At 45.2% G+C, this 26,111-nt stretch overlaps 1 long non-coding RNA gene across 1 annotated transcript in view; it reads right to left on the bottom strand.

Annotated features, from left to right (window-relative positions):
* Positions 1-26,111, bottom strand: part of LOC142591233 (uncharacterized) — a 70,005-nt gene that overhangs the window by 21,018 nt on the left and 22,876 nt on the right. The window contains exons 2-3 of the long non-coding RNA XR_012830405.1: positions 9,933-10,072; positions 7,341-7,426 (exon numbers count right to left, since the gene is read on the bottom strand). This is a non-coding gene — a long non-coding RNA (uncharacterized LOC142591233). The remainder of the gene's footprint in view (positions 1-7,340; positions 7,427-9,932; positions 10,073-26,111) is intronic.

The raw sequence follows: 26,111 nt of genomic DNA, 5'->3' as shown, positions 1-26,111 counted from the left end.
GAGGTAGTCTACTCGAAGCGGCGGACACTACTTGCACAATAATTGCAATGAAAAAATGACTAATTAACGAAAGTTCACTAATTAACTTTTAAACTCATTATTTTAGGGCTGATATTGCAATTCCAAAACTGTAGCCGTGGAATGTCCAAGCCGGATCCACTTGGTACAAATTATCAGGATGACAAGGCTTTCGAGATATCAATTTTTGAACTTTGCGGAGAAATGCATTGGCGTTCCGGTTGATTTGTTAACAAAACCTCTTTTTACGCATTGAAGCACACAAGAAACTGAAGGCAATGCATTTCTCCGCAAAGTTTTAGAAGTAATATCTCGAAACTCGTGTCATCCTGAGAATTTGTTGTAACTGGATCCGCCTTGCGAACTCAACGGCTAGAATTTGTAACTTAAAATATAGCTCATTAGGCAATTAGTTAAGCAGTTGATTATTGAATTTTCGTTGAGTAACCGATTTTGCATTTAAAATTTTTTGTGAAAGTAGAGCTCAGACTCCGGGGTTCTCGAGTTTCGGGACACTCTCACTCCTTTCAGCGAAATTACTACGCACTATCACCTGGGTAGGAGGACTTATCCTCCCCCTCACAGCAAACTAGCTAGACCTCTGGCGTCTACTTTACGCATGCTTCAGACTAAGTGCTATCCAAACCTGGCCCTTTTCCACACGGTCACTCCAGAGGCTTTTACTTCTACTTGCCCCGACTGTGGGGCTGTTAGCGATCTCGCGCACATGCTCTGGCGATGCCCCTCCTTACAGGGACCCAACCGCATCACGGAAGAAGAAAGGAGCTCTGCCATACAGAGGCTAGAACTTGCACGTCAAACTTGGGCTGTCCAGAGAGCCCACGATGCGGCGGTTAGGCTCGGCCTACCAGTCCCCACGTGGGAGCGGCCCGCAGCACTGCTCTAGGGCAAAGCTTCTCAGGACCTTGTAATTAAAGTTCTTTGTCTGTCTGTCTGTCTGTCTGTCTGTCTGTGCAAGTAGTGTTGGTCGCTTCGAGTACGCCAACTCATTAACTAGAATCGAGCTATGTGCCACAGGCAATCTTTAAAATATTTGAAAGTGTTCGCTGAAACACCCTGTATATATATATATATATATATATATATATATATATATATGTATGTATGCGTGTGCGTGCGTGTGCATCGGCGTGTGGATGTGGATCAGTGTTTGTGTGTATGCATGCGGCTGCACGGACTCATGCTATATTTATTCGCTGCGTTCCTGAAGTGCATTTTATTTCACATCATCACTCTTATTCCAGCAGTCCGCATAATTTTTCGTATCGATGGCGGTACGGCAATTTTTCGCCATTGCTTCTTTATATAATTCACTGCCTCCCCCCCCCCCGGCTTCGTATCATAGACAGCATTGTCATCCGTCGTACGCATGCATTCGCTCACACCTTACACCCCAGGATGAGCATAACTGTGCGCCCACATACTACATCATTTCGTCTTAGTGGTGAATTGAAACTAAGAGCAATACAAAAAAAGCGGATGTGAACAGCATGGAAGACGACCACAAATTATACAACATCTACAAGTTTAGATCATTAGAAAGCTTCTGGCGTTCTTACGTTGTTTCATATCGCATGGAGAATCATAGGTTCAAAAGCGTTGGGAAAAATAGTCACCCGCAGCCTTATGAGCGAGAGGAACACAAACTAAGAAAAAAGAACGATACAAGTGCTCAAGACGCATCAATGACAAACTTGACAGTTGTCAGGAATGGACACTGCACTTCTATTTCCTTCCACCCAGCAGATCGCCATGACGAGTATGAAAAGTCAGGCTATTGCGAGCATAAACACAGGCTATCAGACACTAGGCACAAGTTCGCAGCGCCACATTGTTGATACTGGCATCGAGAGCAGCGTTACCCAAATACAATTATGGGCTAAAACTGCTCAATGCACGTCGAGATGACAATTCAGAGTGCGCCACAAAGGTATAAGCAAGCGCAATCGTCGGCTATCAGTTGTGGCCTCTGGCCAATCGGCCACAACAGCGTGTTGAAATGCTTACCCGCGTAAGCTCGAGAGGCGCAGGCAGATATAATTATGTCCTTAAGAGTACTAGCCCTGTATCGTAGAAGTGTATGCTTACGTCAGCCGCTGTGACGACTGTTTAGGTTTTGTGAATCGACTTACGCTTACTATTCGTGCAAGTACTCAAGTTCGCACCTGTGTTGCCATTAAATATACGCCTTTTTCGAATACTGCGCCGATCTTTGTAGCGGCACGCATCGCAAACTTGCTAATCTTACGAAGAGTTATAACGTTATGGATACGCATAATATTGTGGGTTTTTTTCTTTCGCCAAATTTCGTTCCCAAATTAGTACCCCTCTTGGTTAGGGCTTATGCATACACACCTTAACTGGCTGAGAATCAAGGACCAGTTCCTTGCTGCCAGTTCTCCGAGCGCTGTACAGTTCATGAAAGAACATAATCCGGGGGAATGCGCAGGGTTTAGTATTAAAGAAGAACATCTACATTATTTGTGGGCGCATGTGCGTCAGGTGCATTTTGTTGAGGACTGCATCGACGATCAAACTCATGAACTGGAATATGTCCAAATGTGACAAATTCCGGTTGCCAGCATGTTGGAGTTTCTTGATTCTATTTCAAGTCATCTTTGGTCTTGAGGGAAGGTGAAATATTTGTCCAGAAACCTGGCGTCTGCATAGCTTTTTGTGTTGGGTGTGTTCTCTGTAATATGTCCATTAGCTTGCATTGACCGCAGATTCATCGAAACCTGAGTGGGCTGCTCTTAATCTTTTCAGATATTTGATACTTATTTGATTTTCATTGACAAACGTAACTTTCGCGTAGCTGTCGTGGATGTACTGAAGCTATTTAGACGACAAGGACAGTGTCTCACCTTTACTTTTGAAGTTCCCGAACAAGAAGGTCTGCAATTTCATGATATCAGGCTTTATTTTGCGGGGGATCACGTGTGCTCGCCATATCAGCCGAGAACTTCTGAGTCCCTTCTCGATTATAGGTGTAGCCATTCGAAACGTGCTAAGCATGGCATTGCTACTGAGGCAATTACAGGAACCCTAACGAAGAGCTGTCCTCACCTTATGCTTGAAAGTGTGAGGAATCAGGTGACAAGGCTGAATGAGGCACGTTATCCAATTTCAGTGATTCCTTTATGCTGCGAACGCTCAATTACGGAACTTAAAGAGCAACAAGTGTGGAATAAACCTAATGAGTAAGCAGCGGAACAGGGTTGCCATTATCGCCTACGTCTATTCCTTCTTGCAACGGCTGAAAATGGTGGCTTCTAAGTGTCCGGTCAAGGTTGGGTTTTCAGGCAAACATAAGCTAATGGCAATACGTGAAGCCGCATACAAGCGTGCTCTTCACAAGGGGTGTCTGAACAACAGGGAGGATTGCAAAGTAAAGCGTCGCATGCAGTTCGCCTCCTCGACATAAAATGTTGTTTATCGGATTACTTTTTCTTGCTGCCTATGTTATATATCGGTCTGACTGGAAAATGCCGGAACAGACGATTAAGGGATCACAATAGTTCTTTCAAGGGTTTTGCGCATTTGTATCTTTCTATGCATTATTGCGACTGTGGGTATCAGCCGCTTCTTGAAAGAACTATCGCGCTCGTAAAACAGAGCGAGAAGCGCTTACGTGAAATTATGAGCCCCATAACAGTAGAAAGAAAGGCTCCCTATACGTTAATCAGCCATCTATTTCACTGCGAGATAGCGAGGTTGCCTTCTGAGATCTTGGGTAAAGCCATATGAAGGTGGCTTTTGATAGTGCATCTGCGTATGCTGGGGGGGTGGGGGTGCGCTTGTCATTTTACGCGTAGTATATATTGCATATTTTCTTTCAATAAACTTCAATTCTTAGTCAAAGCCCTCTTGTGTCCGCTACTATTCCTTCTGTGTGAGTCTGTCGCGATGTGGCTTCCGTGAAGCTTCAGCAACTGGCCCAATTTTTTCTCTGATTGCAATCATTGAAACAGTTTTCTCTGTTATCCTGCATGTGATAAATGTGCGTAAAACTGTGCTGTTCTTAAAGTGAATGGCAGCTTGAAAAGTGTTGGGGTATGTGAAGTCTCGGGGTTTAACCTCCAGAATTTGGAAAAGGGGCTACGACCGCCACCGTAGTTGAGGCCTCCGTATTTACGCATATTTTCACCATCTGGTGGTTTTCATTGCACATACAATGCATGGTACACCAGGATTTTTAAATTTATTGGTGTAAGTGCCGTATAGAGTAGACGCAGTTTACGAAGTGAGAGTAATTAAATAGCATCCTCCCGGGACTCCAAGATTGGAATGCTAATTCAACATAACACATGAGATAACCGTCGCTAAAAACTTGTGATATTGAAGATAAGCTGCCCCTCATACGAATTTTATTTTAGTGCGCAGCTGCTAGGCGCCTTTCCTGCGACGAGCGTCGGCGTTGTCCCTCGTAACAAAGCGAACGAACATAGTGAAGGAGGAAAGCGAACGCTGATAACAGCTGGAGATAATATCGGAGATAACGAAGAGAGCGCGAAGAAGAAAGCGGAGGAGGAGGGTATGGTGAAAGCGCGGGAAGAAAAGCATAGTGCCGCCAAAGACGGGCTTTCCGGTGAGGATGACTGCGAGATGGCGCCAAAGTAGCGCACGCAGTCTCTGTGGAAACAGAACCCTGCATAAACGGAGGACCGTCTACGGCGGTTCCTGTGAATGGCGCCCATGCGTCACCCACGCGCTTCCTCTCGCGATTTCCCGGTTAGCGAGGCATTCGCGCTACACTGCGCGCCATTTGCAACGTGCCGTACGAGACCGGTTGTCTACGATAGTCAATATATTGCAAAATGAAAACACGTACACAGCTGCGCTCAAATTTCGGATTAGGGATTATACTCATCGTGAGCGACATTTTTAAGCTTTAGGTTACCATATGTGTTCGTCTTCGTTTTGATTTCAGCCAATATTCCAATTATTTCTTTGGCTGAAAAATAAAAATAAGGACGAGAAACGACCTGACGCTAATCAATATTTAGTTGGAAAATCGCCCCAGCATTACACAGTTTACTGAAGAGACATGTCAAGTGGGCTGAGAAATTCCGGCGAAATAAAAAAAAATGAATGCTCGACAGAGAGACGCATTTCTTGCGCACAAGCACTTTTTTATCACTTTCTCTGAGGCATCTAGGTATCGATGCACGCCGAACTGTGTTTTCGCTATGTTTGAAGGGTGAAAATTGTTTGAGCTCCTTCCAGATCAGTTGGTGAAGATACCCATGGCATAAAGCAGCCCTGGCAAGCCTACATCGTTAAAGTTTAGACACGATGTGCCGGCGCATAGAAAATCGCGTTTAGACAGGGCAGAGACACGGAGAAGGAGCGCGCACTGAACCGCAGGATGTTGTAAATTTTTAGCTGCAGGTAGCATCCGCGAATGACGCCGTAACGGTCCTACGCGACGCTGTGGTGGTCTATACGCATGCTTTGAATCACCTCCCGAACCGACGTGGACGACAGCAACATTGCCCGCGGCGGCATCAGTGGCAAAGTCAAAGAAGAAGGCAAAAAACAAAGAAGCATCGCGTTATCCAAACTTAATTTCTTATCTCCAGGTTCTCAACAAAATGGTGGACCTCATGATCTAGTTATGCTCCTGGACCTCCGTAGCTTATCGCAAAAAACGGATGTAGAAAGTACAATTGTTGATTGGAGACCTATGTACTAATATTTTTATTAACCTATGCCCTGTTTTAAAAGTTTAGGTGCCTCTACCGGAGGGTGTTCCCCGACTGGAATCCGCGTTCTTCTTCTTCTTCTTCTTCTTCATATTAGTAATGATATTGCCGGCATTGTCTTTTAACGCATACATCGCATTTTTGCCTAATCCTAGTTTCTTTTTCACCGCTTTTAGGCTTACTCCGTTCCTGAGAGCTTGTTCAATTCTATCCATATTATACTTCTTTGTGTCAGCTGTCTTACGCTTGTTGATTAACTTGGAAAGTTCTGTTAGTTCTATCCTAGCTGCAGGGCTAGAGGCTTTCATGCATTGGCGTTTCGTGATCAGATCTTTCGTCTCCAGCGATAGCTTACTGGCATCCTGTTTAACGGGGTTACCACCGACTTCTATTGCACGTTCCTTAATGATGCCCATAAGATTGTCGTTCATTTCTTCAACACTTTGGTCCTCTTCCTCAGTTGAGGCTGAATACCTGTTCTGTAGCTTGATCCAGAAATCCTCTATTTTCCCTCTTACTGCTAACTCATTGATCGGCTTCTTATGTACCAGTTTCTTCCGTTCCCTCCTCAAGTATAGGCTAATTCGAATTCTTACAATGCTATGGTCACTGCAGCGCACCTTGACGAGCACGTCAACATCTTGTATGACGCGAGGGGGTTAGCGCAGAGTATAAAGTCTATTTCATTTCTAGTCTCGCCATTGGGACTCCTCCACGTACATTTTGGGCTATCCCGCTTGCGGAAGAAGGTATTCATTATACGCATATTATGCTGTTCCGCAAACTCTACTAATAACTCTCCCCTGCAATTCCTAGAGCGTATGCCATATTCCCCCACGGACTTGTCTCCAGCCTGCGTCTTGCCTACCCTGGCATTGAAATCGCCCATCAGTATAGTGCATTTTGTTCTTCTACCCATCGCCCATTCCATATATATATATATATATATATATATATATATATATATATATATATATATATATATATATATATATATATATATATATATATATCAACTGAACATCTGGGCGCCTACTAGCTCCTCTCTCTGGCACGTAGTTTTAGACTGTTCTATCTTCAACATGGGCCCACAAAAACAGCGGTGTGAGATGCATTCTCATATACAGGCTTGACTCGTTAAAGAGTGCCTTTCATTATTAAGCAAAGGAATGGTTACAATCTTATTTCTGTTTTGTGAAAGCAACGACATTGGTTTACTAAATATATTGCACAGTTGTTCAGTATTCCTTAACATGCCAAGCACTAATTAAGAGTTTGGTCAAGAAAATGTATATTACAAAAAAATTTCCAAGCAATCTTCACTGTTTCCGTTAACAAAACTACGAAGACTCGTGCATGATGTTAATAAGATAATAACATGTCCGGCAATGTTACGCATGATATAATTTTTGGCTCCTTGTACGTGACATTTTTTATTCGCGCCCAAATATCTTAATTGCCTCTTTAATGTATAAACATTGTGCGAATAATGTTTTATGTGCGAATAATTTGCTTCGCTCCGTTAGCGTAAACATTGGTGTCTGACAATCAGAATAAGGAAACTGTCCTGGAATAGGACCATGCAGTAGCATTTACCGTTTGGTATGCTGACATTCATAGCCGATTTCAAGTTCCTTTTGAGTTGTTTTATGTATATTTTTCCGTGTGCTACGGTCTTTACACTGCAAATAAAGATGATCAACTGGGTAAGGAGAGCCTCATAGGACCAGATACACAAAAAATTAGATAAAGACATTTTAATATTACCGCAAGGCAGAAAATACACCAAATATACAGCAAATTTAATAGTACAGTTGATCGTACAGGTCAGGGAAATAATGCACGACACAATGAATACACGGGTAAAATTCCTACCCAATCCGGGTACTGATGTCAAATGCTATTTCGTCCGAGAGATTTGTTTTGTGTGGGCGTGCGTGCGTGTGCGTGCGTGTGTGTGCGTGTGGGTCTGTGTGTTTTCCTTTTTATGTGCTTCTGCAATAGTATGTGCGTCGGATCAGAAGTTGAAATAAGGTATCTACGACGTATAGTTCGATTTACGCTACATTTTTTATAGCTGGAAAATATGGGGTAAATCTAGAACTGTGCCATCGGTGTCAAACTTGCAAATTCTGCTGAGAATCCTCAATCGTCCTGTGAGAACATCTGCACTTTCAAAGCAGAAAGCATGATAATGTAATAATTTTAGCGCCTGTATTTACAGCGTTTGCCCGGTCAAAACATCTCCACCCATGTATTTCAACATATATAACTTTTCTGACGATTCTGTCACATAAATAGTGTGCTTGGCTAGTAAATGATTCACGCGCAATCGTCCTTAAAATATATCCTGCTATATGGCTTGTTTCTGTGGACTATTTAAGTTATTGTATACCGAGTACTTGTCAAGTGATCGAAAACCTTAAGGACAGGCGGTATATGCACGGCGGCATTGCAATGTGCGTATCCGCGAAAAATATTAGGAGGCATTGAAATTATTGCCATAGAAAAACCATATTTTTGCTTCGTTATTGAGATCCACATTTGCAATTTTCATTGGCTATCCGAGGAACTTAAAGCTAAGCCTCAACTGTAGGTGATGCGCGACCCCTACGCATGGGACTGTTAAATTGACTTCCACCCGTCTTGTAGCTCGAAGCCACAAAGCAAACCCCCTGTATGTTTCTTCAATGGAAAGTTTCGCACTTAAATAAACATTAGTCGTTGTCTGGAAATTAAATACAGGATGGACGCCTTTCCGCGGCGGTTGCTCTACGCCTACACAAACGAGGAGGCTACCAGATGTAAGCGACTCGAAACACTGGGACACAGAGCCGCAACGCCCTTGCTGCCCGTCACTGGGTGAAGTAAGCACTACGCCGCCTTGACGGTTGTGGCGGCGCACCCGCTGCAGCATCCTAGTTTCGGTATAACGCACTCTGATGGCCAAAATTCATAATGGCACAGTTATGCAGGTAACAGCGTTCTCTAGATGCGAAACCTAATACGGCTAGTATGGCAGAGCTGGCTTGAATTTTCCGAATACAAAGAGCCCGCGTAAATAAGAAGCATAATATGTAACCACCTATATATATATTTTTTTTTAACTTAGAGACTAGTCTGGCTACACCCATCGCGCAATGGTCGTCATCTCTAACGTCAGGTAGTCGACGGAGCCGTTCTGTTATTAGAAACCAGATACTTTTGAATATTCTCCAGATTTCTCTATATTTCCGTAAAATATTTAAGCATGCATTGTGGAGGACAGCATGGCCCCGCAATCCTAGCTATCAGGATTATGTCGTGGCCAGCAGCGTCCTGCCTCGGCTCACGCTACTGCTTGTGCGTCACTCGTCCTCCTCTGCTTATATATATATCTACATAAATATATATATATATATATATATATATATATATATATATATATATATATATATATACATACATACATATAGAGGTCTGACAGATAATATTGTCTAGCATAAATATATGCGAGACTTTTCATATAACCAAACATATTTTCTTTTACACAAATACCTTGGAGGAATCACAGTCATAATTTGAAGGAATTACACGAATTTACATCACCATGAAACATGTCTCAAAATACCTTTTTTCCAAACTTATGATTTCCTAGAACAACAGCTTTCAGTAACACTTTCAGTAGTGATGCCTCTTTACTTAACTTTATGAGGAAGGCTCCCGTACCATTGTATTCATAAGCACCTCAAATATAACTTGTGCGCACTTTCGTTGATGGATCTGTCATCTATATTTCCTGTTCGTTTCGCAGTTTTATTTCTTTGCTATGTTGTATATAATGTTATCTTTAAATTATATTAAGTTGGTCGAGGTAGTAGCTGTTTGTAAATACCTGTAGTTTAGTTTATTTCTCTCAGCTACTGGTCGGTAACATTTCGTACTGGTTGTGGGAATTAAATTTCGATCATATGCAAAACGCATATTCGGGCTAGTTTTTCCGGCAAAACTGCACGTGAGTTAGTGCACAAGAAAGACATGGAACAACCACAACTAGACACAAAGGGATCAGTGTGATGTTTATGTGGCGCTATAATTTACCTCCGTTCAGTGATTCATGAGTAATGTCTAAAATATAGTTTTCAAGAGCCATATTTGCGCGGAATTTATTCCTTACGTTTTAGTCGTAATAAATCAATAACATCTTACATTTCTTCTCCAGATTTGTGGCACTTATAAAAAACGTAGTCTTCTCCTCTCAATAGTATTTTTTCATTAAAGATGCATTTCAAGCCCTCCCCTAAAAAACTTCGCTGGTGCGCCCAAAGTTTTCCACCCGTTGCCAGTTTCTGTAAAGAAAAAGGACATTTCTCATAACTACGAGCAATCGATTAAAACATAGAATAATGCCAAGCACAAGAGCGAATTGCATTGACTCAAGTATTCCCGTTGCACAGTTTCTCCACTTCCAACTAATTCAATTCGATATCCTTAGTTGACTACTTAGTTCTGCGTAGTGGCATGTCATTTTTGTAACAGTGAGAAATCGAAATGAGGAAAAATTAAAAACGCTCAAGACTTCAAAAGTTCATTCATGTGACTGAAGCCGCGAACCTGCATTTAACGTTTGTGCCTGTCTATCAAATCAAGCTGACCTAAATAGAGCATGGAGTTTTGAAAATACATTTTCACCCGCCATAGGTGAGCATAATAGACGACTCACAAACAAATGATCGAAAATTGCATTTATATAGGCTAATATGCTTCTCAGTACTCACGTACGGGGCAGAAACGTGGAGGCTTACGAAAAGGGTTCTACTTAAGTTGAGGACGACGCAACGACCTGTGGAAAGAATAATGATAGGTGTAACGATAAGGGATAAGAAAAGAGCAGATTGGGTGAGGGAACAAACGCGAGTTAATGACATCTTAATTGACATCAAGAAAAAGAAATGGGCATGGGCAGGACATGTAAGGAGGAGGGAAAATAACCGATGGTCATTAAGGGTTCTGGACTGGATTCCAAGGGAAGGGAAGCGTAGCAGGGGGCGGCAGAAGGTGAGGTGGGCGGATGAGATTAATAAGTTCGCAGGGACAACATGGCCACAATTAGTACATGACCGGGGTAGTTGGAGGAGTATGGGAGAGGCCTTTGCCCAGCAGTGGGCGTAACCAGGCTGATGATGATGATGATGCTTCCCGAAACTTCCGTTCCATAGCCATCTTTTCCTTTCCTGTCCGCTATACGTGAGTTAAAGGACTAATAGGCGCGATCAGGGCCGGTATATAGCCATCTGCCGACTCGGAGTAGTAGGGACGTTTTTTCAACGACTGTCCTTAAAGGCCTGTCAAAAAATATGAAACATTCTGCAGCCCTACATCTTCCGGGTAGTCAAGTATGGCTCTGTAATAACAGTTATGTGACCCGTCGTGGTTGCTCACTGGCTATGATGTTAGGCTGCTGAGCACGAGGTCGCGGGATCAAATCCCACCCATGGCGGCCGCATTTCGGTTGGGGCGAAATGCGAAATGGTACGGTTCTTGCCTGGGCAAGACAAATAAAGTGACTGCTGATTTCCATGTACTGTAAGTTTTATTGAAATCAAGAGCAACAATCGAGCAGTACAACGCGCTGTCATATCTTTATTTTGCCAGCCGAGAGTGGAAGGGGAGCAGTTATCATCTTTGCCTATGCCTCCGCCTCGTTGTTAGACGAAACGACGCACGCAACCGCCACGTCACATCAAGGAGCAGCTTTGCGCCGATCCTCACTCTCTTGCATGCGTAATCATGCGAAGGACAATTAAAATTTCGAGCCGGATATGTCGGAGCACATACACGCTAGAAGAATTCTTCCAACTGATACTGTGTAGAAACACGAATGCCTCCAAATTTTCAGTACAAACATATTGTTACGCGCGAAGGAGACCGTGTATAACCGTTACGGATGAAGGGGACCGTTTACTTTAGGTCGCGAAGGTGAGCGCAAGAGCGGTCAGCTGGTTTATCAACTGAGCGTCGTTCTCTTCTTTCTTCTTCCACTCGGGACCGCAAGCACGTTCACTGGTCTTCGTTTTCTTCATGCGTAACATTCCTCTCGTCGCAGACGAAGCCCGCCGGGCGAGTCAATCCATGTGTCTTGACGTGAACAATTTCAAGCGGGCGACATGGACCACTTGTGTCTTGGCAGCTCTTCTACCACTCGCCGTGAGGCGAGCTATGTTATACGTGACTTCCGTGAGTCTGCTAATAATCACAAACGGTCCATCGTAGGTGGCCAAAAGCTTTTGGCATAACCCGCGTTTCCGTACTGGAGTCCACAGCCAGACTAAATCACCAGGGCGATAGGTTACCGGACGGTGGCGAAAGTCGTAGCGTACTTTTGATCTGTCCTGCGATGCCAAAGTGCGCAAACGAGCAATACGACGAGCTTCTTCGGCGAGGCAGAGAGTCTCGGCGACAGTGGAATTTTCGTGACTGCAGAAGGGGAAAACAGTGTCGATTGTGTACCGGGGTGGCCGTGCGTACAGCAGGAAGAAAGGGCTATAGCCGGTGGTCTCGTGCTTGGCGGTGTTGAATGCGTACGTGATAAAAGGCAGTACGTCATCCCAGTTCTTGTGGTCGGATGAAACGTACATAGATAGCATGTTTACAATTGTTCGGTTGGTACGCTCCGTAAGCCCATTCGTCTGTGGATGGTATGGTGTCGAGTGACGCAAGTGGGAATCACACAAACGAAGCAGCTGCTCTACGACGTCCGCTGTGAATTGTCGTCCACGGTCGCTGATGATCACGCGGGGCGGACCATGTCGCAGGATCACATATTGCAGCAGGAATGTTGAAACGTCAGTGGCAGTTGCGGAGGGCACGGCCGCCGTCTCGCAGTAGCGTGTGAGGTAGTCGACGCAAACAACTATCCAACGGTTTCCCTTGGTTGATTTGGGAAATGGGCCTACGAAGTCAATGCCCACTTGTTGGAAAGGCGTGCTTGGAGGCGGGATCGGCTGCAGAAGACCTGCCGGAGCAGTAGATGGCCGTTTGTGGCGCTGACACTGCATGCAGCTGGCCACATACGTCTCAACAGATTGTCGCATTCCAGGCCAATAAAAGCGTTCCTGAATCCGGTAAAGCGTCCTTGCCGAACCCAGATGGCCAGACGTAGGGTCGTCGTGCATAGCACGCAGAATCGCTGTGCGAAGGCTCTCCGGCACCACTAGGAGAAAGCGTGCGCCAGTGCTGGAAAAGTTCTTCTTATAGAGGAGTCCATCACGTACACAGAAATGGTTTGCTGTCGTCGAGGTGGTCGTAGCGGTGAAGAGCGGTGTTAATTTATCGTCTTTTCGCTGTTCGGTTTTGAAGCAGTCGAAGTCTGGAAAACGCGGCGACACAGAAGCCACGAGGTGATCGAAGTCATCGGCGTCACAGTCCGTAGTACTAAGTGGCATACGCGAGAGACAGTCCGCATCAGCGTGTCGTCGACCACTCTTATAAGAGACGGTGAAGCTGTATTCTTGCAGTCGGAGCGCCCAGCGCGCAAGGCGGCCACAAGGGTCACGAAGATTCACAAGCCAACACAACGAGTGGTGGTCGGTGACCACTGTAAAGGGGCGTCCATACAGGTAAGAACGAAACCGCTGAACCGCAAATATTACCGCGAGGCATTCTTGTTCCGTCACAGTGTAGTTCTGCTCGGGCCTACTTAATGAGCGGCTTGCATATGCGATCACGTGTTCGCGGTCACCGCAGCGTTGAACTAGGACGGCACCAATACCTATGCCACTGGCATCCGTATGGAGTTCTGTCGGAGCTGAAGGACTGAAGTGTTGAAGAACCGGTCGTGACGTCAGCAGGAACTTCAACTGACGAAAAGAAGAGTCGCACTCCGGAGTCCACTCAAAGGGGGTGTCCTTTCGTAGCAGGCATGTCAGCGGATACGCAACGTCGGCGAATTTAGGAATAAATCGGCGGAAATAGGAACAAAGCCCCAGAAAACTACGGAGCTCCTTGACACAGCGCGGTGCACTGAACGCTTCAACGGCTGCTGTTTTCTGGGGATCAGGGCGGATGCCATCCTTGTCGACGAGGTGCCCAAGCACAAGGGTTTGGCGGTCTCCGAAGTGGCATTTCTTAGAGTATAAAACTAGACCAGCGTTTCTGATGCAGTTCAGGACAATATCCAGACGCGAGTTGTGTTCGCTGAAGGTGCGGCCAAAGATGACGACGTCGTCGAGATAGCACATGCAGATGTTCCACTTCAAGCCACGCAATACAGTGTCCATAAATCTCTCGAAAGTTGCCGGAGCGTTGCACAATCCAAATGGCATCACATTAAATTCGAAGAGCCCGTCAGGGGTTACAAAGGCAGTCTTCTCCTTGTCGTCAGGATGCATCGGAATTTGCCAATAGCCGGATCGTAAATCTACTGAGGAAAAGTAAGAGGCGGAATGAAGGCAGTCTATTGCGTCATCAATACGTGGGAGTGGGTACACGTCCTTTTTTGTTACAGCATTCAAACGGCGATAGTCGACGCAAAATCTCCAAGATCCATCTTTTTTTTTAACAAGAATCACTGGAGCTGCCCACGGACTTGCTGACTCTTGTACGACTCCCTTTTTCATCATTTCGTGCACTTGTTCGTTGATAATCTGGCGCTCTGATGGTGAAACACGATATGGCTTTTGTCTAATCGGATTTGCCGAACCCGTGTTGATGGTATGGCGCGTTCGAGACGCAGGGATTGCAGGTATATTGGCCTTCTGCGCAAAGTCGAATACCGAAACGTGCTTCGAAAGCACACCCACTAACGTTCGGCGTTCACTCGTGCTGAGCGATTTATTGACCATCGACAAAAGGGCCGTTTCCGAACTGTGGCCGTCAGGTTCTTCCGGCACATCTGTAAGTTGAGCCACTGATAAGGACGCGTGTTCCCTGGTGAAGGCTAATTTCATGCCGTCAGGTAGTATAACGGGCTCCTTAGAACAGTTTACGGTCCATAAGCCAGTGCGTCCGCCTTTGATCGACACCACACAATGTGGAACCAAAACATTTTTCTTCATACAGTTAAAGTGCATTGGTTCTACGGTAGCTTCGAAGCAGTCGGAATCGGCGCCGCAACAGACAACGGGAACGCAAACGGTAGATGATGCAGGTATGACCGTATCACCACAAACACACAGTGTAGTTTCGCGATCTACAGGGTTCTCCAGGAGTCCTGATGGAATCCTACCACTTAAGAATACTTTTCCGGTGCGGCAGTCGACAGTAGCACCACACTCCCGCAAGAAGTCCATGCCGAGAATAACATCATGGGTCGACCGAGGAATAATTACGAACTCTGTCGTAATAACATGGCCTCCCAAAAATACGTCAGCACTACACACACCAATAGGTCGCAACGGCTCACCACTCACTCCACAGAACTTTGAATCTTCGTCCCATTTAAACAAAACCTTTCGCCCTAACACGTGTTTAAACGAGACACTCATGACCGAAATTGTTGCGCCTGTGTCCACCAGAGCCATCACAGGGACATTATCTACAAGCACGCGCACTTTGTTTTTCAGCATCAACACAGGAGGTATTTCTGTCAGTAGCACGTCTCCAGCGACCTCACCTCCATCGGCCGCGCTAGCTAGTTTTCCGGTGACGAAGGGGACGCGGTGCGACGCAGCGGTGAGGGAGAACGGGGAGCACGACGTTGCGGTGGGGGTGTCACACTTCTGTCAGATGCTGGGGAGCGATTCCGGGAGCTGCTCGGCCAATACTCGTCGCCAGACGATACGTGTGCTGGCCACGGGGCACCGTGTGGCCGTTCGGAGGGCCGAGAAAACTCTGACGGCTGGCCATACCACGTGGTCATACGCTGGTTGCAAAACCGCGATATATGACCCTGGACACCACAGGAATAACACACCGGGAGAGGTCTAAACCTTGGTCGTTCGTCCATGAAGTGGATATTATCATTTTCGCGCGTGTAGTGGGTTGGTTCGTGGCGTGTGTCACGACGATACATCGGGCGTCGAGAAGGCGTGCGCTGAGTGCATCGGTCATAGCGCGGAGTCGGCGGGCGTGTTGTCATCCTCGACTGTGGGGCTGCGCTGTACTCCACGGCCGCTGCGGTAACCATTGGTTGCCAAGGGGCCGAATGTGGCGCCATCATAGCCTCACGTGACGTGTACACGCCATGGTGGTCAACAGTTGAATGCAACAACCCTTCGCGGCGGGAAAGTTCCTCGCGGACAATCTGTCGGATGGTCGAAGGGAGGTCGAGGCAAGGACTCGTGTCCACACTGGCAACCGTCGTAACGTTTGCCAACCGACCAAACTTTGGCGCAATCCGACGCATCTTGAGCGTTTCAAAAGTTCTGCAGTGCCGAATGACGTCGGACACAGAACTGAGGCTCTCCTTTCCGATTAGAAAATTGTACACATCCTCAGCCACTCCTTTCAGCAAATGCCCAACTTTATCTTCTTCCGACATGCGAGCATTGACCACCTTGCACAGCTTTAACACTTCTTCGATGTATGTTGTGCATGTCTCGCCTGGTAGCTGCGCCCGTTGCGACAGTGTCTGCTCCGCACGCTTCTTTTTGGCGACTGAGTCCCCAAAACACGCCTTTAACTCGTCAACAAAATGTTCCCACGTCGTAAGCGCGTCCTCGTGGTTCTCATACCACACGAGGGCGGTATCGGTCAGGGAGAACACCACGTTCGTGAGCTGAGCGGTTGCATCCCACCCGTTGGACTTGCTCACTCGTTTGTAGTGGACGAGCCACTCGTCGGCATCTTCCCCCGCTTTGCCTCCGAAGGTGGGTGGAACTCGGTAGTATGGCAGCGGACTGCTAGGCGCTGCCCTCGGAGTGGCTCCTTCTTCTGGCATGTCGAAGATGGTCATGGCTGATGGCGGGAGGCCGGCAAGTCGACGGCTTCGACGAAGCTGCGGCAGTGATGGTTCCGTTGTTGTGAGCGATACCCCGCACCTCCACCACTTTGTTACGCGCGAAGGAGACCGTGTATAACCGTTACGGATGAAGGGGACCGTTTACTTTAGGTCGCGAAGGTGAGCGCAAGAGCGGTCAGCTGGTTTATCAACTGAGCGTCGTTCTCTTCTTTCTTCTTCCACTCGGGACCGCAAGCACGTTCACTGGTCTTCGTTTTCTTCATGCGTAACAATATGTACTTATTGCAGTCGAAAAAAATGTTACTTGTTCAATATTATATAATTTGGCTGCTGACAGCGATAATTATAATCTCACTTTGTGCCCCCCTGGCAGCACAACTTATGTGCACAGGTGGTCTCGCGTGCCTCCCAGTGCTTAATTTTAAGAAAATCATGAAGCTTAAATTTTAACGCCCAATATATATTATCCACTGCGTGTGAATGTGCATACAATACCAAAACCTGCCGGAACTTCACGGCAAATATATTCATTTATTCGTATAACATGCTGTATACATGCTGTATAACACATGTATACCTCGAAAACCACATTTCATATATAAACACACGTGGTCCATCAGCTGCACCAACACTAGAATGCTACGCTTTGCGTGGATGTCAATTGGACTTTATTGTGCTTATTTTTACTGTGCGATGACCGATTTACTTCGATAGTTGCCATCTAAATTGGAGTGTTCTCTTTGCTTTGACGACGTCTGCAATCAAGGTTTTAGCTAACCTAAGCTGACCTACATAGGATTTAAAAGAAGGTCTCACCTTAACAATTTCTTGATGAAAACTGGTATGCTCTTGTCGTATCCTAAATGTGTACTTCTGCCTTTCACGTGCAAAAATCACAGCTTGCACCTGCCCTTGTCAGGCGAGCACTTCAACATTGTAAAGCAACGTCGGTTTCTTGGAGCAACACTAGATCGACAATTACCACGCGCTTCTTATATGAAATCACTAAAGTACCAAGTGTTCACTGCAATCAATATACTACGCAGACGTGCTGGCTCAACATGGGGTGGGTCAGTTTCATCAACGCAGCACGTTAACAGAGCTCTCGTGATTCAACATGTTTTTAGCCGACATAACGAAGAAATCTGAATACACGCGTTCAGGTCTGTCCAGGAATGTGGGGCTCATTTTGGACATTGAGCAAACGTTTCCCACCATCCTAAATGGAACAGTTGCTGATAGAGTTAGTTCTAAACTTTACTCTGTCTTGAACAGAAATTTCCGAAGAACTGTAAAATTTTCGTAAATATGAAGGCACTCCTTTTTCTAAATAAAAGCAGCCAAGAAAAGTAGAACAAGAAATCGTAAATCTTCAGATGCTGTCAGTTTGTCAGTGCTTGAAGAACGTTTCTCGTGATGTCCAGTCACACTTAATTTCGGATGAAACTTGTAAGCAACGTAACTTGCCTTATGCCGTTTTATCGAGAAAGTGAATTTCACTAAGGAGGAGTTGAGCAGGCTGCGTTGCGTAGAAAATTATGAGCTATTCTGAGCTATACAGCGGAAGTTCCTAATACTTAAGCTTATACATGTCTAAAGCATTATATGTGGCGCCTATATATGGTTTAAATGAGAACTTTAGTACCAGTTGCAATCACCTAAATCAGCTTTTCTTGCGCCTAAAGGTCTAGTCTCTGCTCACTAGTATCCGAAGAGTGATGCAAAATACGCACCAATCATCGTCATGGTTCAAAATATCGAGCTATTTGCGCCAGCAATAATTAAAAATTATATGTGTTTATAGTTACTTCCCCACAAATGGCGCTGTATGCGACATAAACCCATATCCTGGACAGTCTCATGTTTACACAAATGGTTGTAGTTTACCCGATTTATCTAACTCAGCGTTCTTCGTTCGTCACTGAAATACAGACAGCTATTCAATTATTCCGTGGCACGTCTTTGATTACAGCTGAACTCTCTGCAGTTTTGTTTACAATATCGACACAGGACGAACAAACATTGGTCATTTAAATATGTTCAGCGACTCAACAGCAGTACTTCCGTTCATTAGCAACTAACGAAACGGTGAACGATATCACAACAGCAAACGAAGCGCATCATGCGGTCATCTTTAAGTGGATACCTGGGCGCTATAACACACCTTTACATTGTGCAGATGATGCATGGGCACGCCAGGCACACCAAGGGAACATGGTCACTACATTTCCTATATCTGGATCTGAAATACATTGTATTTTAAGATTCATGTTCAAGCAATATGAAAACAACTTTGTTCCATGTCTCTGATAAGACTTAAGATACATGTAATAGTTCTTTCCTTATTGATTTTCTTATAAGAATAGAGCTTAACAGTCGTATTCAAACACTTATTCACCATCTAGGGACTTAGTATTTGTCAAAACAAAGCTTTGTATTACATTGGGAACCATGCTAAAAACCGTCACTGCGAATGCGACAGCGCAGATAAATATGTACCACCTCTGCCAGAAGCATGCCACAAGCAGTATGAGCCACGAAACCGACTGTTGTCAAAACTCGCGAGACTCGATCGAAGACCAATGAGCCAAAAGAAGCTGATGTGACGGCGGCCATTGCAAAAAACACTAACCTAAAGCATGCGCTGACAGCCCCTAAAAATTTTGGTGTTCACTGATATTGCAGAGAAATAAGGGAACAAGAATTGCATGTGGGTTTCGCCCGGCTGAAATAACACTCACAGCAAGTATACCAATTGCATACCGGGTGTCCCAGTTAACTTGGACCAAGATTTTAGAAAACTCAGGAGCTCTAGAGAAATCTACCGAATGCATAGTTATCCGTCGTCCTGTGTACTTAGAGCCAGTATATTTTTCAACATGAAGTATTGATTAATCTTTTTTGTTTTTAATTAGTGAACTTTCTAATTATTGCTTGGATCGCAAACATCACAATTACAAAGTTAGAGGGCACCTCCAATAACCTTCTAATCAAGAATTTGTTTCGTTCTCATCTTTGCCTCGTTGGTTTCTTCGAGAAAAAACAAATGCGCGCGAAACCTGCAAAATACAAGATCGATACGTGCTCGAGCACCGCTACTCAAACGCTTCGAAGCGAATAGCCACGGATACGCGGCGTTCTAGCGGCGGCAGCTCGATACAAGGCTTCACGCTGTGTGATGGTCGAGCCATCATGAGAACACGCCGCTACCGCATTGAAAGGCGCAGCGGAGCCGTAGGCAGGGGAGGGGGGATTTCGAAGTCAAGAAACCTCGACGGCGCACTCATCTTTTTCGATGGGTAGGCGCGCCCGGAATGTGTTCCTTTTGTTCACTTTAGCAATAGAAACAAACCTAGCGCAGGCTATGTCCTTATAATGCGTTTTTTGCGGATCCGCACGGCCAGCATATACTTTTGTCGATAACGTAAATCCTTTTTGTTTCACGTGTCAATGCGTAGATAATAACGGCGCATCCCAACGGTACCATCCCAATGACCTGCGCTTCAAGAAGACAGTCACGCCTTTCAGGAATGATCAGAAGGCTAATAGGATCCTGGCTCTAGGGGCGGCGCACGGCGACAAGGGGAAAGCAGCCAAGCTATTCCAGTTGTGGCACTGTGGAGGACGCCCTAATTCGTCAACATTACTTAGAAAGTACAAAGTCCTTTGCGAGACGGGTAGCTTCATAAGAAAGCGACACAGGACTGCGACGGTAATTGAAGAAGCGGAACCGGATGTTGTGGTATTTTTTGCTGCTAACCCTCACGGTAGTGTGCGCGACGCTAGCGCGGAGGCCGGTACCTGAAGGTCATCAGTGTGGAGGATTTTAAAGAAAGATCATATGCAGCCGTACCATGTACACCTGCATTAGAAAGTTGAAAACCGAGATTTTGAAAACATAACTGACTTTGCCAATTGGATTTTCACGAAATGTGAAAAAGAACCGGACTTTCTCACTCGCGTGCTTTGGACGGCTGAGGCTAATTTCACTAGGAACACATAAGTTAATCACCACAACGCACGCTACTGGAGTTACAGGGAACCACCCTGGCTGGTACAAACACGACACCAATCAGGGGCGTAGCCAGGGGGCGGGGGGGGGGGGGGAGGGCTTATGGGGCTTCAGCCCCCCCCCCCGAAATTTTTTCGTACTGTCATGCCCCGCGGACCAAAACAACCCCTGGCGCCGGAAATCATGCTTGATTTTGTCTAGGATGTCCTTTTCACGCTCGAAAAGAAATTTTAGCGCGAAAATTGCTCAATCGGGCTGGATTTCGCGGGAACGCCCATGCACGGGAAGTCACATATTCTAACGCCAAGGAGCTCCATCCGAGCACAAAGTTTCAGAGGCGTTTGGATTGCGAGCGGGCTCGTCGTGGCATTTCGCGGAGGCCGTGGAATCTATAGGGAGCGCTTGGATTTAAATTATGAAACTTTATGGGTATAAAGTTCTCATAAACTTTTGATGCGAAAGGCGCATTGACACTTCCAAAGTCGTGCTTTAGGTATTGAATTCCGGAACTATGCGAGTTTAATGTTGGGGCGCTATAACATAAAACTATTCCAAACATTTCTATTCCTAAATTCAGCAATCAGCCCTTTGCGATTGGATAAATACTTTTTTATACCACCCATACTTCACCTGTCTCTCACGCGACGTCACGAAAAGCGCATAGGTCCCCATCTAATATGGCGTGTACACAATGATTGTGCATGATTTGATCGAACAAAAGAAAAATAGTTATTTCTGATCCGACGCCTTTTCCCTATTACCCTTTGGCTACTCGTCAAAAGTTTTCGGGCTGCACCCACTTCACCTGTCTCTCACGCGACGTCACAAAGATGCAAAAACTCACCGCGTCAAAGTGACGTGTAAGCGTTAAACATGCATTAATATGCCGAACAAAACTGAATTTTTTTCTGAGTAGCCGCAGACTGCCCCGTTCCGAAAGGAATAAGAGATGGCTGCTGCCGATCGCTCAGGCACTCGACTCGCACCTGCCGGACAGAACGGGTTTATTTGCGCGTAATAAAGGTTTTTGCGTATCCGTGTAACGTTTTCGAGCACTTTCGGCACGTTTACGACCTCGTTCTGCCTACTATTCTTTGCTGACGATCCGTTTTAGCGTCATTGTTAAGCTTCCGTTGCATGCCGCCGCTATTATCGCCGAGCCACCGCAAGCTAAGTAATGGAGAGCGGACCAATCGCAGATGTCGGCACCACCCTCTTCTCCGTTTATCAAATTTCAATGCAGTGGCTCGGCCCCATTGAATCCCTCTCCACTTGAGCGTGCTCCTAGCCTCTTGTGAGCCAATTAGATAAGTCAAGCTGCTCGATGTAGGCAATGTTATTCGTTTTTCAAACAAAGAAAAGTGACCTCCTATGAACGAGGAGAGCGTTTGATTGGTCTGTTCAGACAAAGCTGTGGGTGACCGCCCGATGCTTGCATCGAAGGTTACGCAAATTTGACGTCAGGAAATTGGAATAAAAACATATTGGAATAGTTTTACATTATAAGGCCCTCATTATAAACATATGACGCCAAAGGTGCATTGACTTTTCTAAAGTCGTACATCGGACCATACAACGACACAAGCGAAATCAACACACTATCAGACAAGCTGACAAAGCACGCGGCGAGGTCCGATGAGACAAAGTGTTGTGGCGGTTTATTTGTGCCGTCATGCCACAGAAAAAATATCAACATTTCTTTTCATCTGCACCAAAGCATCCATGGCAAGACACTAAACCAGCAAAGGTAACTACGTTCGTACTTATTTTTCTACTTGGACTTTTATTCGCGAGGATTACACTGAGCCTCTTCAATTTTCTCGTTCTCGCTATGCGCGTGCTGCCAGAGCCAGCCAGAGCGCATGCGTTTTTCTCGTGTTACCCCGACCACCAGCAACATGTTTATTTGCCTTGTTTGACGCATCATATATAGCGACTTTTTCTTAGATACGTATATTTATTGGAGACTTATACGTATATTTAAATATCTTGTTGAGAGGTTTTGTGTATATGTGCAGTGAACTTTGTTTCCAGTGACACTTTTTTGCCCTTTATCAAGCTGTTACTTCGCATTTGTATATTCCATTGTATCTTCGCATTTATAATGTGCGAAGGCGAGCCAAATGAAAGTGAGCCCACCAAACCTGCGCAATAATGGCTCGGCTCATTATCTGCGAGGCATGCACGTGGCACAGAGGCATCTCTTATTCACAAAAGTGACACGCAGGTGTGAGGTTCAAGGTTCTTTAATGCTCTCATACACTGGGTTGAACATGTTTGTGTGACATAATGGACACTCCAAAAGTTGAACAGCGTGGTGTCATGAGGTTTTTCACAGATGACGATGTTTCCCAAAAACAAATTAGCCGCCGTATGGCTGCAGTGTACTTTGAACACTGCATTTCATTGGTCACTGTGAAGCATTGGAGCAAACGGTTCAAAGAAGGACGTGAAAGTTGAAAAGACGATCCAAGACCATGGAGGTCATAGCCACCGTGCAACCACCGCCAACAGAATTACAAAGGCTGGCTAGACAAGAACGGAGGATAAGCATCGATGAATTGGCTGGGCTTATGAACATCAGTCACGATTCGGGTCAAACCATAATTCATGAGCATCTCGGTTATCGGCTCTCGTGTGCGCAATGAATTCCCAATATTTTGAACAGCCGCCAGAAGGCGGAGAGATTCGGCGCTCTTGACTCATCCAATCCGGTATCACGATGAGGGTGAGCGCTTTTTGTCTGCACTTGTGACCGGGGAAGAATCATGGTGCCACTACTACGAGCCTGAAACACGACAGCAAAGCTTAAAGTGGAAAGATTTGAATTCATCGCCCCCAAGAAAAGCAAATGTCATCATTTCTGCCGGAAAGGTGTTGTTGACTTTTTTTTCAATCGTCAGGGGCCATTGTTGTATCGAATTTGCTAAACCTGGAGAGGCTATTAATTGTTTCCGATATTCTGAAACGTTGGATCGGCTGCTTGTCGCAATCAAGAACGAACGACGGGAAAAAATTGAGGAATGGGGTTATCTTGCGCCAAGACAATGCCCGTTCCCACGTTGCTGATGTGGTTAATATGAAACTGGCAAAGTTCAAGTGGGAAACGCTTCAAAGTCCGCCTTACATCCCAGTCGTGTCGCCTTGCAACTTCCACATTTTGGAGCATTTGAAAAAGAAAAAAAAAGCTTAAGGGAATTAAATTCGTGTCAGACGATGACGTGATAAATTCTGTTACAGACTTTTTTTGAAACAGCAACCCAAGGAGTTTTATCAGACGGGAATCACGCAACTCGTTAAGCAGCGGGAGAAATGTCTAAATGCTCCTGGAGACTACATTTGAATAAAGTACCCCGTTTGTCATATATTCGCATTGGCTCACTTTCATTTGACTCGCCCTCGCATATTTTACAGAACTTCTGCTTTCTATATGTGCTCTCTATTGCGACTATAATTTCGGAGCAATTAATCACAATACACGACCGGTGGCAGCTGCTCCTGCGCAATACATTCTAACAAAAGACAGCGTCAGTGAGATTTTTCCCTCGTCGTTGCAATGTACAAAAATGTAAACAAGGTTCTGGAATGTCAGAGAGAGAGAGAGAGAAAGAGAGAGATGCAAATATGAGAAAGGCAGGGAGGATAACAAAGTGTTTTTTAATATTTGTCCTCAACTTGTTCATTTCATGACCTATGCATTTTTCATATCAGCGCCAGGGACTGCTTTGCTGGTTTCAAACTGATATAGTTTTAAAGATCGTGTTATATTTGCTTTACTTCTTAAATATACAGAAAACATAGAAACATTGATATCAGTTATTACGGGCACAATTTTTGAGACTTACGAGTATATTCTTCTATGAAAAAATTCATATTTTACTTGTCATGACCGTGCGTAGCGGTGAAGAATTCGTTTGCAGTATCTTGGGCAATGGCAACACGGCTGTTATTGACGTTTAACGTATTTCATCCATCGATAATTTCTATAAGGAGGAGGCCGAGCTGCAAAGTAAGCGCCCCGCCCCCCCACTGAACGAAATTTCTGGCTACGCCACTGACACCAATATCTGTGGTGGTTTAATGTGTCGCGTGGTATTTGCGATAAATTTTAATACATAATCGACTAATTACAAGAAATCACTAATTAAGTGTATAACTAAGAACCTTAGAGCTCATGTTGCAATTTACAAATTCTAACTGCGGAGTTCGCAGGGCCGATATGCTTGGAATGAATGCTCAGGATGATGCCAGTTTCTAGATATTTCCCCAACATTGCGCAGAAATGTATGGGCGGTCTAGTTACGTTTGTGCTTCAAAGCATAAAATAACGTTTTCTTAATAAAGTTTCATGTACCTAACTAAAACCAAAAGACTGTCTGCCAAAAGAAAAAAAAAATCAAAGCGTAGTCCATGAAATCTGCTTTGCCAACTGTCCGGCTATGTACGTACATCAGGGAAATCAAACATCTAAAAGAAAGAATCAGACAACTTGAGAACGACATCAGAATATTCAACCAAATACGTAGTGCCGTCGCCAAATTTTCTGAAGATGCCGACCAGAAAATTGCTTTCCGTGAAATCCGAATACTTCAAAGAAAGATGAACTAGCGAAAAGGCTGCTATTGCAGTAATGGCACATTCAGAATGCGGCTGGTATATAAACCGCGTGAATGGCAACCTACCCTCTCTGTATGTGCATGGCCACGGCGACACGACGAAATAAGAAAAAGCGCCCAGCCAGGTTGGTCCCCGCTATAGGTCACCAACACGGAAACGTCTGCGATCCCCTACCCCAAACCCGCTTGAATTAAAGGATGGAAGGATGGATGTTATGAGCGTCTCTTTGGAACGGGGATGCTCATTGAATTTCAGCTCGTCAAGCGCCCCGAGCATCGGTCATCCCTGAAGACATTCACCACCGCTCTCTACCCACTGTTTCGCCCTTCCCGTCTGTGAAGAAAAGGATCCGCTTGAAGTGTCTCTCCCCCCCCCCCTTCCGCGCTCTCCCCTCCTTTCTACGAAGGGCCTTATAAAAGCGGCACACCGCCACCACCGAAGATTACCCTCTGAAGAATGAGCGTAATGGGCTTGAAACGCCAGGATAATAATTTGGTTGGAGTGACACTCAAAGTACTAACTTATTTGAACAGCACACACTAGTTGAGCAACAAAAACAGCACCGAACTTGTCGCCAAACCCGCTGCCTGAAACAAAATTCAGTTCAGATAACACTTTATTATAGGCTGAGCATTAGAACCTATACCATTATCTTGCTATTCTAAGGGTAAGCGTATAAAAGCGACAATTAGCAAGGGTAAGCGTATAACAGCCACAATGTTTTACAACATTTACGGTGTATTATTCCTGCGAAGGAGGCTATATATCTCATATTCATGCCTGCTTCTTCGATAAATTCTTGCAGACAACTGAACAATGTACGTTGAAACAAAAATATCAAAGTTAAGTGAAATGAAAT

The sequence above is a fragment of the Dermacentor variabilis genome, chromosome 8 (genome assembly GCF_050947875.1).
Source record: "Dermacentor variabilis isolate Ectoservices chromosome 8, ASM5094787v1, whole genome shotgun sequence".
In the NCBI taxonomy this organism is placed as follows: domain Eukaryota; kingdom Metazoa; phylum Arthropoda; class Arachnida; order Ixodida; family Ixodidae; genus Dermacentor; species Dermacentor variabilis.
The sequence above is the reverse complement of the archived record's forward strand: the minus strand, read 5'-3'. Positions and strand labels throughout refer to the sequence as shown.